Source organism: Mauremys mutica, chromosome 1 (assembly GCF_020497125.1).
Source record: "Mauremys mutica isolate MM-2020 ecotype Southern chromosome 1, ASM2049712v1, whole genome shotgun sequence".
NCBI lineage: Eukaryota > Metazoa > Chordata > Testudines > Geoemydidae > Mauremys > Mauremys mutica.
This window is the reverse complement of record NC_059072.1, coordinates 62,294,340-62,306,892: the sequence shown is the minus strand read 5'-3', so window position 1 is coordinate 62,306,892 and position 12,553 is coordinate 62,294,340.

Sequence of the window (12,553 nt, the reverse complement as noted above, 5' to 3'; positions counted from 1 at the left end):
TTTTGCTGAATTACGAGTGGCCATTGGCTCCTTGCTTTCTGAAGCATATGCAGGAAAACCTACTGGGCCGGATGAGATTGTTCAATGGCCCATTGTGAAAGTGGAGTGTCCTTAATGGGCCATCAACGCATAGCTGACCAGCCATGATGTAACTCTATCTGAGAGGTGTTATCCAGGAATACAACTATGCTTAAGATACACCTACACAGCCAATATTCATAACTTCCAGTAAAAAGATGATACATGTGCGATGGGTTCAGTCCCAGAGACCCCCTTGTGACTGTCACCTGATGTGCTGAGACTACCTCTGAGCCTGTTTTCTTCGCCAGTTTGGGCCTCCAGAACACTGCCTTGTTGAGCTAGACACGCAAGCCTGCTGCAACACAGACCCAGGGTCCGGACCATGCCCTCAAAGCTGCAGACTTAACTGAAAACAGCTTAGCAAGTGCTCCTGTCTCCAGCACCCAGACACCCAGCTCCAAATGGGATCCAAACCCCAAATAAATTTTTTTTACTCTGTATAAAGGTTATAGAGGGTAAACTCATAAATTGTCCACCCTCTATAACACTGATAGAGATATCTGCACAGCTGTTTGCTCCCCCAGGTATTAACTCACTCTGGGTTAATTAATAAACAAAAGCTATTTTATTAAGTATAAAATGTAGGATTTAAGTGGTTCTAAGTAATAATAGACAGAACAAGGTAAGTTACTAAGTAAAATAAATCAAAATACGCAAGGTTAACTTAATACACTAAGGATCTAGTTACAAATACTAACTTCTCACCCTAGATGTTCTCAGGTACACTCCTTTTCAGACCAACATTGTCGTTTATGGCCTGGGTCCAGCAATCATTCACACCCCTGTAGTTACAGTCCTTTGTTCCAGTTTCTTTCAGGCATCTCTTTCGGGTGGAGAGGCCATCTCTTGAGCCAGCTGAAGACAAAAATGGAGAGGCTTCCAGGGCCTTTTATATTCTCTTTCGTGGGCAGAAACCTCTTTGTTCTTCTGTGCAAAACCTCTTTGTTCTTCTGTGCAAATCATATGTCCATGAATGATTCCGCTTTTTGCAGGCTGACGCCATTGTTTACATGTTAGTTTGAATGTTCCCAGGAAAGCTCAGATGTGGATTGGCATCTCCCAAAGTCCACTGTTAGTTAAGTTCTAGCAATTACTTTAATAGTTCCTTCACAATATCTTGGCCAAACCTCCCTTATGCGTTTCCTACAGCAAACACTTAAAATACAAGCATAGAGCCAAAGCTCATAACTTCAGATATAAAAATGATACATGCATACAAATGGGATGAATATATTCAGTAGATCATAACCTTTGCAAAGATATGTTACATGGCATATCTAGCATAAAGCATATTCCAGTTATTTCATATTTACATTCACAAGCATATTTCCAGAAACATATAGAGTGCAACGTCACAACATGCATATAAACAGGATAATCCTACTTAGCAAGTCATAACTTTTCTATTGATACCTTACATGACATTCCCTGTATCTGATTTGTTGCCATTGATATAAATGGTCACATTTATTATACATAGCATCACAGAGATTTACATTTTTATCTAATATTTGTTGCAGAGTATTGTAACTCACATGCAGCACACTGCAGTCTGAGGTGTATAGAGAACTCTCTTGTGATTGTCTCCCCCACTCCATCTCCCCACAGAGAGTTCTCTTTACCTCAGGACTTGTGCACCTGTGCAGAGAGGAAAGGATTAGATCCCCTTTGCTTATGATTTCTCTGCAGCTACTAACTCTTATGAATTCTGATGTAAATATATTTCAGTAGAACAGTACTACTCCAATACAGAATTCAGGCAATTCAAAAGATCATATCAGAGAAAAAATAAATACAGGTGCATTGGAAAGACATAAAGATGTCTTGAAAACTGGGTTTTGTTTTAACACAAAAACCTTCCTTGAAAAATAAATCTCTTTTCTTTAATGAATAATCTACAGTTGGCAACCAAAAATTGTACCAATTTCCCACCCGTCATCAGTAATTTAACCCGGTGCAGTTTATATGTATATGAAAAATTGAATGCTAGTGTTATCTGTTTTTACTTGTTCAGGGAAAGTTTTAATTGTTTCTTTTCATTCTTCCTTAAAACCATGCCCTCTTTTTCCTACAGCATGAATTCCTTGACTGTCCCCCGACTGCTCCACCAATAGCCCCTCCCCACCCATATACCACCACCCTGACACTAGCACCCTTCTTGTAAATGCGGCATGTCTGTGACTCTGCACCAGAGTGAATATTTGCTTCCTTTGCTTCTCGCATGCCTGCTGTAGCTCTTTGATTTTGATAAGCCCTTCTCCTCCATGCCCCCAGCAATATGGGTGTAGTTGTCAGAGCTTCCTGCTGCTGGAGCGGAGCTGTGACTGCACAGCCTCCTCTCCCCATAGACCCGGGAGATCCACCACCTCTGGGTACTCCAAGCAGGAGTGTGTTTGCTGCATGGAGCCGGCATGCTCAGCTGGGCAGTTGCTATGTGAGCTCTCCACGCTGAGCCAATAGGAAAAGCAATTTCAAAACTTCCCAGGGCTTTAAAAGGGGAGGGGTATATACCTGTGTAGCTGGCTGCAGGGCAGCGGAGTTCAAAACAGTGACCAGAGTGGTCACAGTGGGCAGTGTGGGACACCTCCTGGACAATCTACACTGACACTGTGTTGCTCTAGCTACATTGCCCTAAGCTCTGTCTATGCCTCTTGTCCAGGTGGGGTTTTATTAGGTAAGCATACCAGGTGGAGCAGTGTGTACGCCTCCATAGTTAGGTCAGAGTACGCTGCTTTAATGGACTAACTTTGCAGTGTAGACGCACCCTTAGTAATTCCCTTGACTTTCCAAGATAAGATGTCATTATTCACATTACAATAACTGACAGTAGCTAGAGATGCCTCAATGAAAATCCAGGCAAGTGAAATATTACATTTTATCTTACAGCAAGTGATAAAGATGTTTACCAACAAGGAAGACAGGGTGTCGTAAAAATCATTAGGATCAGTTGTAGAATAATCCTATTTCAGGTTTCAGACACATTCAATTTAACATCTTTTTATACTTTGCATTAAAAAAAATCATTTTGCAAGACTCCTGTAAATGCAAAAGTTCAGCATGCTAGGTTTTTCCCTCTTGAGTTCTCTGCTCTGAATTCTTTCCCACTTCCCTGCCCCCATCCCCTGTAAGTGTTGCTCTGCTTCACTTAATGGGGTTCATATCTGTGTGTGGGCTAGCAGCAGTGCGAAACCTACAACACTCCTGTTTACTGTGGTCCCAACAAACAGCTTCAGATTCAGTTATTTCCTTACTCAATCTTCCCACCTGTGGTGTGTGACCTAACAACAGACGTTACCACTAAGCTGTTAAAAATTATGCTTATCTACAGGGTACAAAATTGTACACTCTGACACGAATGGCTTAGATCTAACCTTAGCTAAAGGGAGTGCTTTTCCTTTTATTTGCTTTATTGGCATCTCTTCCATCCCATAATTTATTGCTTTAGGATTCTTCTTCCTCAAGCATTACAACTTTCATCTAGTCATGGAAACTGTCAAAGGTGGAAAGATGCATGACCAGGTGTTCATTCAAATTTTGTTATTCAGTGCAGAGATGAGAGAAGAGCAGAGAGACTGTGCAAAAATATCAAGTACACAATGTAGCTTGAGGTTAAAAATGGCAAGATTATATTAGTCAAAAGTATAAAATAGGAAGCAAATATACAAGACAGAGGAAACTTCCTGAAGTTAACTATTTTAAATGGTACTGTGTCTTAAGGATCCTTTGATATAAGTTACACAGCTTGAACTCCCTTAGATACAGTTTGACTACCCTACACCAGCTTACATACACTGAGTGGTATCACTGACACATTGTCACTGAATTTGGTCCATACTAACCTCTAGATGTGTGCATTGCGCATTAATAACAGGTGCTAACACATGTGGTGGCAGTACCCTAACATTGTCCTTAATCCAAATTTCTGTAGGGTTTTTCATTTCATTAAAATGCTTAGTTTTCTAATAGAGGAAGAACAAAGGAGACGCCTACATGACAGGATAAACTGTACAAGTAGTAGTGTGATAGAACAAAGATTCTCAGACCTATGACACTTTCATCAATGAGACTGGCACATTAATAACACCAGAATGCAGGTGCTGGCATCTTTCGGTGAACTTTTTGAGAGAGAGAGAGAAATGAAATGGAGCCAGGACACAACTAAAGAAAGGGATCATGGCAGGCTTGTGTTTGGAAATTCAGAAGTCAGGAGAGAGCGAGCTTCCTGTCATGAAAGGAGGAGTTGAGTTCTAGTTTCTCAATCCTGCTGAACAGAATACAATAAGAGGGGGGATATTCCCTTAAAACAAGGTCTGGGAAGGAAGGGCTGGATGAACCAGGAATCTTCCTGACGCACTTAATGTGGTGCAAGTGTGTAAGAAGTGAAGAAGGAGCTGATTTCTTCAAGCACTTAGTGCTAAGGACAAGTTTATTTTAATGTATTTAATTTTTTCCATTCTTTCCTGAATATATGTTATGTCCTGTTTTTGTGTGAATAGTGTTCCTGGAATTTTTGGACATGGTTTTGCTTATTAGGCTTTATTGTTTCCACACAAAAACCGTTACAGATGGATTAAGGTTAGACTCCAGAGTCCACAAACTTTCAAAAGCAAGGCAATAAGCAGAGTTAAGACGTTCAATATGTTGTGTACACTCCATGCTTTAGTTCTCCTTCTACTCCTCCACTACCATCACCCCACAACTGCCACAACTCCACTCTCATCTCGAACACTGGAGAGCTGAGGCAGCAGCACCAGGGGAGCCTTTGTTGTACCAATGCCTCAATACGGAGGCACTGCGTTGTCCCCAACTCCAGCCCACTTACACAACCCTGTTCCTCTGTCCAGATCCCCAGACCCCACAACACAGGCCTTAACCACATCCCCCTGTGCCTCTCTGCTTCCCCACCCTCATCTATGCTCCTCTCCCTGCTGCCAGGGATGGGGACCTTGGGAGGGATTTGCAGGGAGACAGGGGGACATGGGAAGGGATGAATACTATGAGAGGGCAAGGAAGGCTAATGGCAATTATGTGGAAATAGGATTTTGGTTAAGGGGGATTTGAAGAGGGAGGCCAGTGTCTGACCATTGAAGCATCAGGAATTAAGAGCTCCCCATGACATTGTCTGTTCCCCATCTTAAAACAGCAGCCTTGTGGGGGGCTGTGATATGCGCATGCTGTGGCTCAGGAACACTGCTTCCTCAACCCCAGTCTGTTTGCACAGCAGTGGTCCCTGCCCTCCCAGGCTCACTCTGCAGACTGCCATGAGCCCCTCACCCAAAGGGGCTCCCGGCATGGCAGCATTAAGAGCTTGAGTGAGAGTAGGGGCAAGGCCAAAGGATGGCTCCTCTAGGAAAGTGCAACGTGACTTCTCTAATCCTCAAACCCTGGTAGAGGCACGTAAGTAGTATTAGTGCTACTTCAACCAATAGTCCTGGTGCATCTTGGGCCATTCCCTTGAACACATGCACAGACTTAGTGACCAGGCCCATTCCTGCCCCAAGTAACTTTAGCATAGGGTTTTCTTGTTGCTCAGATACTACAGTGATGAGCCACAGTACATAGAACTGCTAACTTATCATTAGAATCATAGAATCTCAGGGTTGGAAGGGACCTCAGGAGGTCATCTAGTCCAACCCCCTGCTCAAAGCAGACCAAACCCAGTACTCCAAATGAGGCCTCACCAGTGCTGAATAGAGTGGAATGATCACGTCCCTCGATCTGCTGGAAATGCCCCTACTTATACAACCCAAAATGCTATTAGCCTTCTTGGCAACAAGGGCACACTGTTGACTCATATTCAGCTTTTCGTCCACCGTAACACCTAGGTCCTTTTCTGCAGAACTGCTGCCCAGCCATTTGGTCCCTAGTCTGTAGCAGTGCATGGGATTCTTCAGTCCTAAGTGCAGGACTCTGCACTTGTCCTTGTTGAACCTCATCATCTTTCTTTTGGCCCAATCCTCTAATTTGTCTCTTTTTATGATGCTCCTTCGTACGGTGACATATGTTTTTGTAAAACTGCCTCATATCACTTTTATAAGCCATAAAAGCCAGGCAACTATGTCTGTGAAATTAGAAGCTGACAAATATTAGGAATTAATATCAGTAACCTTGATTTAATTATGCCACATGTGGAAAGGAAGCAGCTTTAAAACATTCTAAAAGCAAGTAAGAGAATTTTATAACAAGCTCATATTTGATAAATATACATGAAAATATTATTGTGAGCTTTCACTGTGAATAACAAACATCACTTTAGTTTCAGTCATGACCTAGCCTAAAAAAGAAAGTGATGAAACCAGTTGCCAGCTGAGATAAAGGCAACAGAAATAAATCTTTTATGACATTTGTTGCAAATCAAGCATTTCAAAACCAATATCTACTTAGGTGCCGCCACAAAAAGTTTCCCTTCAAATATGTATTCGTCTCTATATTAAATTTAATGTTCTTTTCCATTCTAGATGAAATTCAACAACTCTTCCACCCAGGGGCGGCTCTAGAAATTCCGCCGCCCCAAGCAGGGCGGCGCGCCGCACCGCTCGCGCCACACTTCCCCGGTCCCGCGGCCGGGGCAGAGGTGCCTGCGGACGGTCCCATGGTTCCGCGGCTCCGGTGGAGCATCCGCAGGCATGCCTGTGGGAGCTCCGTCCGAGCCGCGGGACCAGCGCACCTGCCGCAGTCATGCCTGCGGGAGCTCAAGCGGAGCCGCGGGAAGAGGGGACCCTCCACAGTCATGCCTGCGGCAGGTCCGCTCGTCCCGGGGCTCCAGTGGACCTCCCGCAGGCATGACTGCGGAAGGTCCGCCGGAGCCAAATGCCGCCCTGCCGGGACAATGCCGCCCCACGCACCTGCTTGGCGCGCTGGGGTCTGGAGCCGGCCCTGCTTCCACCTTGCCCCTTATTGCATCTCTATGGAGAGGGAATTCATGGACTGAGCAGAGGCGGCACTGTACTGCCTGCATTCAGAGGAGGGGGCTTGGCTCTGGCCCTGGGCAAGTCACTTGGAGGGTATAACTGGGGGTGTGCCAGAAGGAACCAGGGAATGGGACACTGGATTTACTTTTAACTTTTGGTTCAGCATAAAAACCATACATGGAGCACAAGAGGGACAGAATTGTGCACAAGTTACGACAGTATATTCCAACCTTAGCCCCTACAGTCCTGATTGTATGCCACTGGGCTATGATGGAACAGCCTTCATATTTCCACATTTCATCCATCTCACGAAAGACTGGCTGGGTGCAGGGACTTCAGCAGGTTGTATGATGCACAATAATAATCAGGGTTTCTTCAGAACATGTGGGTTTTCTTTGCATCTGATGGAGCATTAACCATCCTCCAGAAAGTAGTTTCCCACTTAAGTATCAGAGGGGTAGCTGTGTTAATCTGGATCTGTAAAAGCAGCAAAGAGTCCTGTGGAACCTTATAGACTAACAGACGTATTGGAGCATGAGCTTTTGTGGGTGAATACCCACTTCGTTGGGTGCATGTAGTGGAAATTTCCAGGGGCAGGTATATATATGCAAGCCAGAAGCAGGCTAGAGATAACGAGGTTAGTTCAATCAGGGAGGATGAGGCCCTCTTCTAGCAGTTGAGGTGTGAAAACCAAGGGAGGAGAAACTGCTTTTGTAGTTGGCAAGCCATTCACAGTCTTTGTTTAATCCTGAGCTGATGGTGTCAAATTTGCAGATGAACTGAAGCTCAGCAGTTTCTCTTTGAAGTCTGGTCCTGAAGTTTTTTTTGCTGCAGGATGGCTACCTTTAAATCTGCTATTGTGTGTCCAGGGAGACTGAAGTGTTCTCCTACAGGTTTTTGTATATTGCCATTCCTAATATCTGATTTGTGTCCATTTATCCTTTTCCGTAGGGACTGTCCAGTTTGGCCGATGTACACAGCAGAGGGGCATTGCTGGCATCTGATGGTGTATATTACATTGGTGGACGTGCAGGTGAATGAACTGGTGATGGCGTGGCTGATCTGGTTAGGTCCTGTGATGGTGTCACTGGTGTAGCTATGTGGCAGAGTTGGCATCAAGGTTTGTTGCATGCATTGGTTCCTGAGTTAGAGTTACTATGGTGCAGTGTGCAGTTACTGGTGAGAATATGTTTCAGGTTGGCAGGTTTTCTATGGGCGAGGACTGGCCTGCCACTCAAGTCCTGTGAAAGTGAGGGATCATTGTCCAGGATGGGTTGTAGATCCCTGATGATCTAGATGATCTACTGTAGGCTGGCTTTCTCTGCATAATTTTCTATAAGTTCTCTAGAGAAATTTGTCATACCCAAAAATGACCTTAGAATAGATACATCTGTAGGGGCTGGTAATTTTTGCAACAATTCTACCCTTTGTGTATCTGGTGATCGTCTCTCTTATCCCAGTTCTCTTCCTATTAAATCAGTATTACCTTCTCCTCCTCCCTGGATGTCATATTCATCTGAATTCGTGCACTCTTATTAATGCAGAGAGATCACTTCCTGTTAATCCAGGTATCTCTGTTGTCTTAACTAGCCATCCAATCACTGTGTTCCTGTGACCCATAGATTTTCTTAGAGCTCTAATTTGCTCAGGGGTGTAGGGTCTCCTCTACCCTCTCTTCTGTACTCCCTATGTTTCTTTTGGCAGTAGTTTTGCTCACTGTGGAGGTAATAATTGGAGCTACAGGAGGTGGCCTTTGATATTCTTCCGACTCTTCTCTTGGTATACTATAAAATTCCAGAATGGATTCCTTGGGATACTCATCATAACAAGGAGGACCCATATCTTCTTCATCAGATTCCACCTCTTCATCACATAGAGATTTTATTGTCGCTGTGGCTCCTTTGTTTGCTTTCAGTTCTTCTTTTAGCACATGATTTTTTCTTCTGCATATTTCATGATTAATTTTTCTCCTTTTTTACATCTTTTTACACCAATTTCTTTGCAGCTTGTCTGTTTATTGCCTTCTTTTCCCATGCTTCAATTTCTTTTATTAACTTCTTCTGCTCTTCTTTTATTTCATTTAGTTCTTTCTGTGACTCCATGATCTGTACTGTTTGAGTCATAATGGTGGCTCTCAATGAGTCAGTTTCTGCTTGGAAATTAGCTATCTCCTTGTTCTTTACTTCTCTTTCCTTATCAGCTTCTGTTTTAAAATTAACTATTTCTTCTTCCTTTTGTTTTTATTTTCTTAATTCTCTTATTCCCTTTAATGCTTTCTCAATTTCTGCATCTAGGGTTGCAGCAGCAGCCTGCAATCCCTGTAAAGCAGCTCACTTCTTTTCCTTTTTGCTTGGTTCTCCTGACAACCCTTCTTCTTAGGTTGTGTCCATTGTTCCCATTGCTTACACAGTTGCTGGTAGGCTCCATTTCCACTAAACACATTTTTCCTCCATCAACCATGTCTTACTTTTATAACAAAATCTTCCATACTGTTTCCCAACCTTATTTCAGAAATGTCATTGTGCCTCAGTTTCCCCTTTGTGGTCATCTTGCTATTATCTGTACCGCAACCAGCCAATGGCCCATTTTTCCTTCACAACCAGCCAATAACCCTCCTGTCTTTCACAACCAGCCCTATACCTTTTCAAGAACTTGTGCAACCCTCCAAAACCTTCTTGTACTGAACAAAACTTGTTCCTATGACTAATTAAAACTTACAATAAATAAACAAAAACTTCCACCACAACAGATTATAGGGGGATAATGACCTTTGTGCCCAAATGTGACCAAGGGATAAGGACCTTTTGCTTTGTGTTTACTCCTCATCTCATTCAAATGGAACGACCTTTCCATCTACCCCTCAAGTAAGGATAATGATCTTTGAAGTTAGAATTATGATGCAGAAAGTAGCTAGGAGCAGGAACACACTGCCAATTTATCCCTTAGCTATAGTAACGCCTCAGCTCTTGGCATATCTCCTATATAGAAGGCAATTTTTTATAATGATTAGCTTCAACACAGTTATTACGGAGCAGTTTCTTATCATCATTCATAACTTCACTGTCAGTTGCAGTACACCTCTTATTGAAAAATGGTTGATGGTTATCCATATTTTTATAATAATTTAAAGCAAACAAGATAGCAATAATAAAGTATTTCACTACATAATATTTATTATTTCTTGTAAGAGAATCACATCACATTATGTTAAGTGATGCCAAAGAGGAAATCTTATTAATAAGCATGGACATTTCATTTATTTCTTTACTAAATACTTTAGCCCCCAAATCCTTTAGTCTATTATTATTTTGATTTTCTTTTAGTTTGGTTTACTGGATATCAGTCAGCATAGGTCCTATGGGGACCAGGAACATCAAAATCAAGCTGCTTCCAGATGAATCAATAACACATAGTACTGGAATGAAAAGGCATGAGATGTGCTAATGCAGTGATATTAACTATGGCTTATAGATATAGGTACTTTATTACAACTGCTGTGGCTCTCAAGTATATGGCTTTTATTATGTTCTTGATGGAAATAATTGAAAAGCTGGTTGAAGTCACACTAGGGCAGTGGTTCTCAAACTAGGGCCGCCGCTTGTTCAGGGAAAGACCCTGGCGGGCCGGGCCGGTTTGTTTACCTGCCGCATCTGCAGCTTCGGTTGATCAAAGCTCCCAACGGCTGCGGTTCGCCACTCCAGGCCAACTGGGGCTGCAAGAAGTGGTGTGGGCTGAAGGACGTGCTGGCTGCCCTTCCTGCAGCCCCCATTGGCCTGGAGCGGCAAACTGCAGCCAGTGGGAGCCGAGATCGGCTGAACATGCAGACACAGTGGGTAAAGAAACCAGCCCGGCCTGCCAGGGGCTTTCCCTGAACAAGTGGCAGCCCTAGTTTGAGAACCACTGCACTAAAGAACATTAAAGACAGACTTTAACTTATTCTGAAAAACAATATTTAGAGATAAAACTGCAAACTTTCTGCTTATAGCAAGAATAGTGATGTGCTATCTATAAAAGCACATAATTTATATTTAGTGTATTTCAAAGCTATGAACACAACCATAAAAATCATATCATTTTACTGATGTATTGCACTTCAAGGTGAATTTTTAAACAACAAGAAATCCAATAAAATTTAAACTTTACCTTTGCTGCCAATGCCAGATGCTGGGGAGTCAGTGCCCTTGTGGTTTTAATCCACCAGATTAGAGATACCAGAGACCAGTGGCTCAGACTACTGTCAGGTTCTGTCTTTCTCACACAGCATTTGTTATGTATGAAAGTCAGCATGATGGGGAAAACAACAAGAAAAGCTTTATCTCTAGATTTCTTCCCCTGGGTATGGACATGCCAAGTTCAAAATGCAGCTGATGCCTTATTCACTACTACTTCATTTTTACAAACTGCAGCAAGAATGAGGAAGCTTTATAGAAACATTTCTATGTTGGAGTTAAAATAGTCACTTTCTATTTTGGCTTCCAAAGGCCTAGATCACTATCAGTCAGGCCTCAGAGACTTGTATAACAAAGCAAATGGAATAAAACTGGCAGCATCACTAGCCATCCTAACAACAATCTGGCTGTTCATTCTCCTCTGACTGATACCATTTTCAATTTCATAGTCCAGACACACATTTCCATTTTGCCAGGAGGGTATGACACAGGCACAGTTGTATATCCACGCTATACATATGTACACAAACATTCTGCTATGGAACTTGACATAGTTTCAGTAAATAAACAAACACTAGAGCTGAATGGTAGTGTTAGATTCCATATGCCAACATTTGCTTTTTACAGCTAAGCAACTGTTATTTGTAAATTTCATCTCAAGTACTAATCACTGGTGGTTTGTTTGAATACAGGTCCTAGCTCTGTATTTTCATTATTTTTTCTTTCCAGAGCTGGAATTTGTGTGCTGCCCTGTTGGTTTTCCAGCTTACTCTACTGCCTGTAGCTTGGGTAATTTTTCAGTATTTTATTACATAAATGTTTAGCAGTAACATTTATTGGAATCCTGAGTACATATTGCTGCTCTGTATTGGTGGTGGTTCTGTTTTTATTTCTGTTTAGGCAACAAAGGATAGCTTTTTCCACTACTAACACACATAGGGCCCGAGGTTATGTTCAACCACTCCAGACAAATAGACTGATCTAATGCAGACATGTCTCAGAAAATAGCTAGGTACTTAAATGGTCTTCAGCACCATAGCATCTGAGTGCCTTGTGAACATTTAATTAATTTCTTCTTGCAACACTCCTGCCCCTGAATCTGTGTGACAGAACTTGTTGGGTATAAAGGCTTGATCTTTTTACTTATATTGCTTTTTTGCAACTAGAATGTTCACTTTGAACAAATTAATAATTCAATAATATTTTCAATAAAAAGAAACCAATTTCACAAATTAAACATTTTGCAAGTCAATTTTCCATGACAAATTCATTTTCAAAAAAATAACTTTTTTGTTGAAAAAAAGATGTTTGTAAAATGTTAATCACCATAGTCTTCAAGAACTGAAGATGCTACAACTTTGACTAACTCAGACAATTCCTTAGTAACATAAA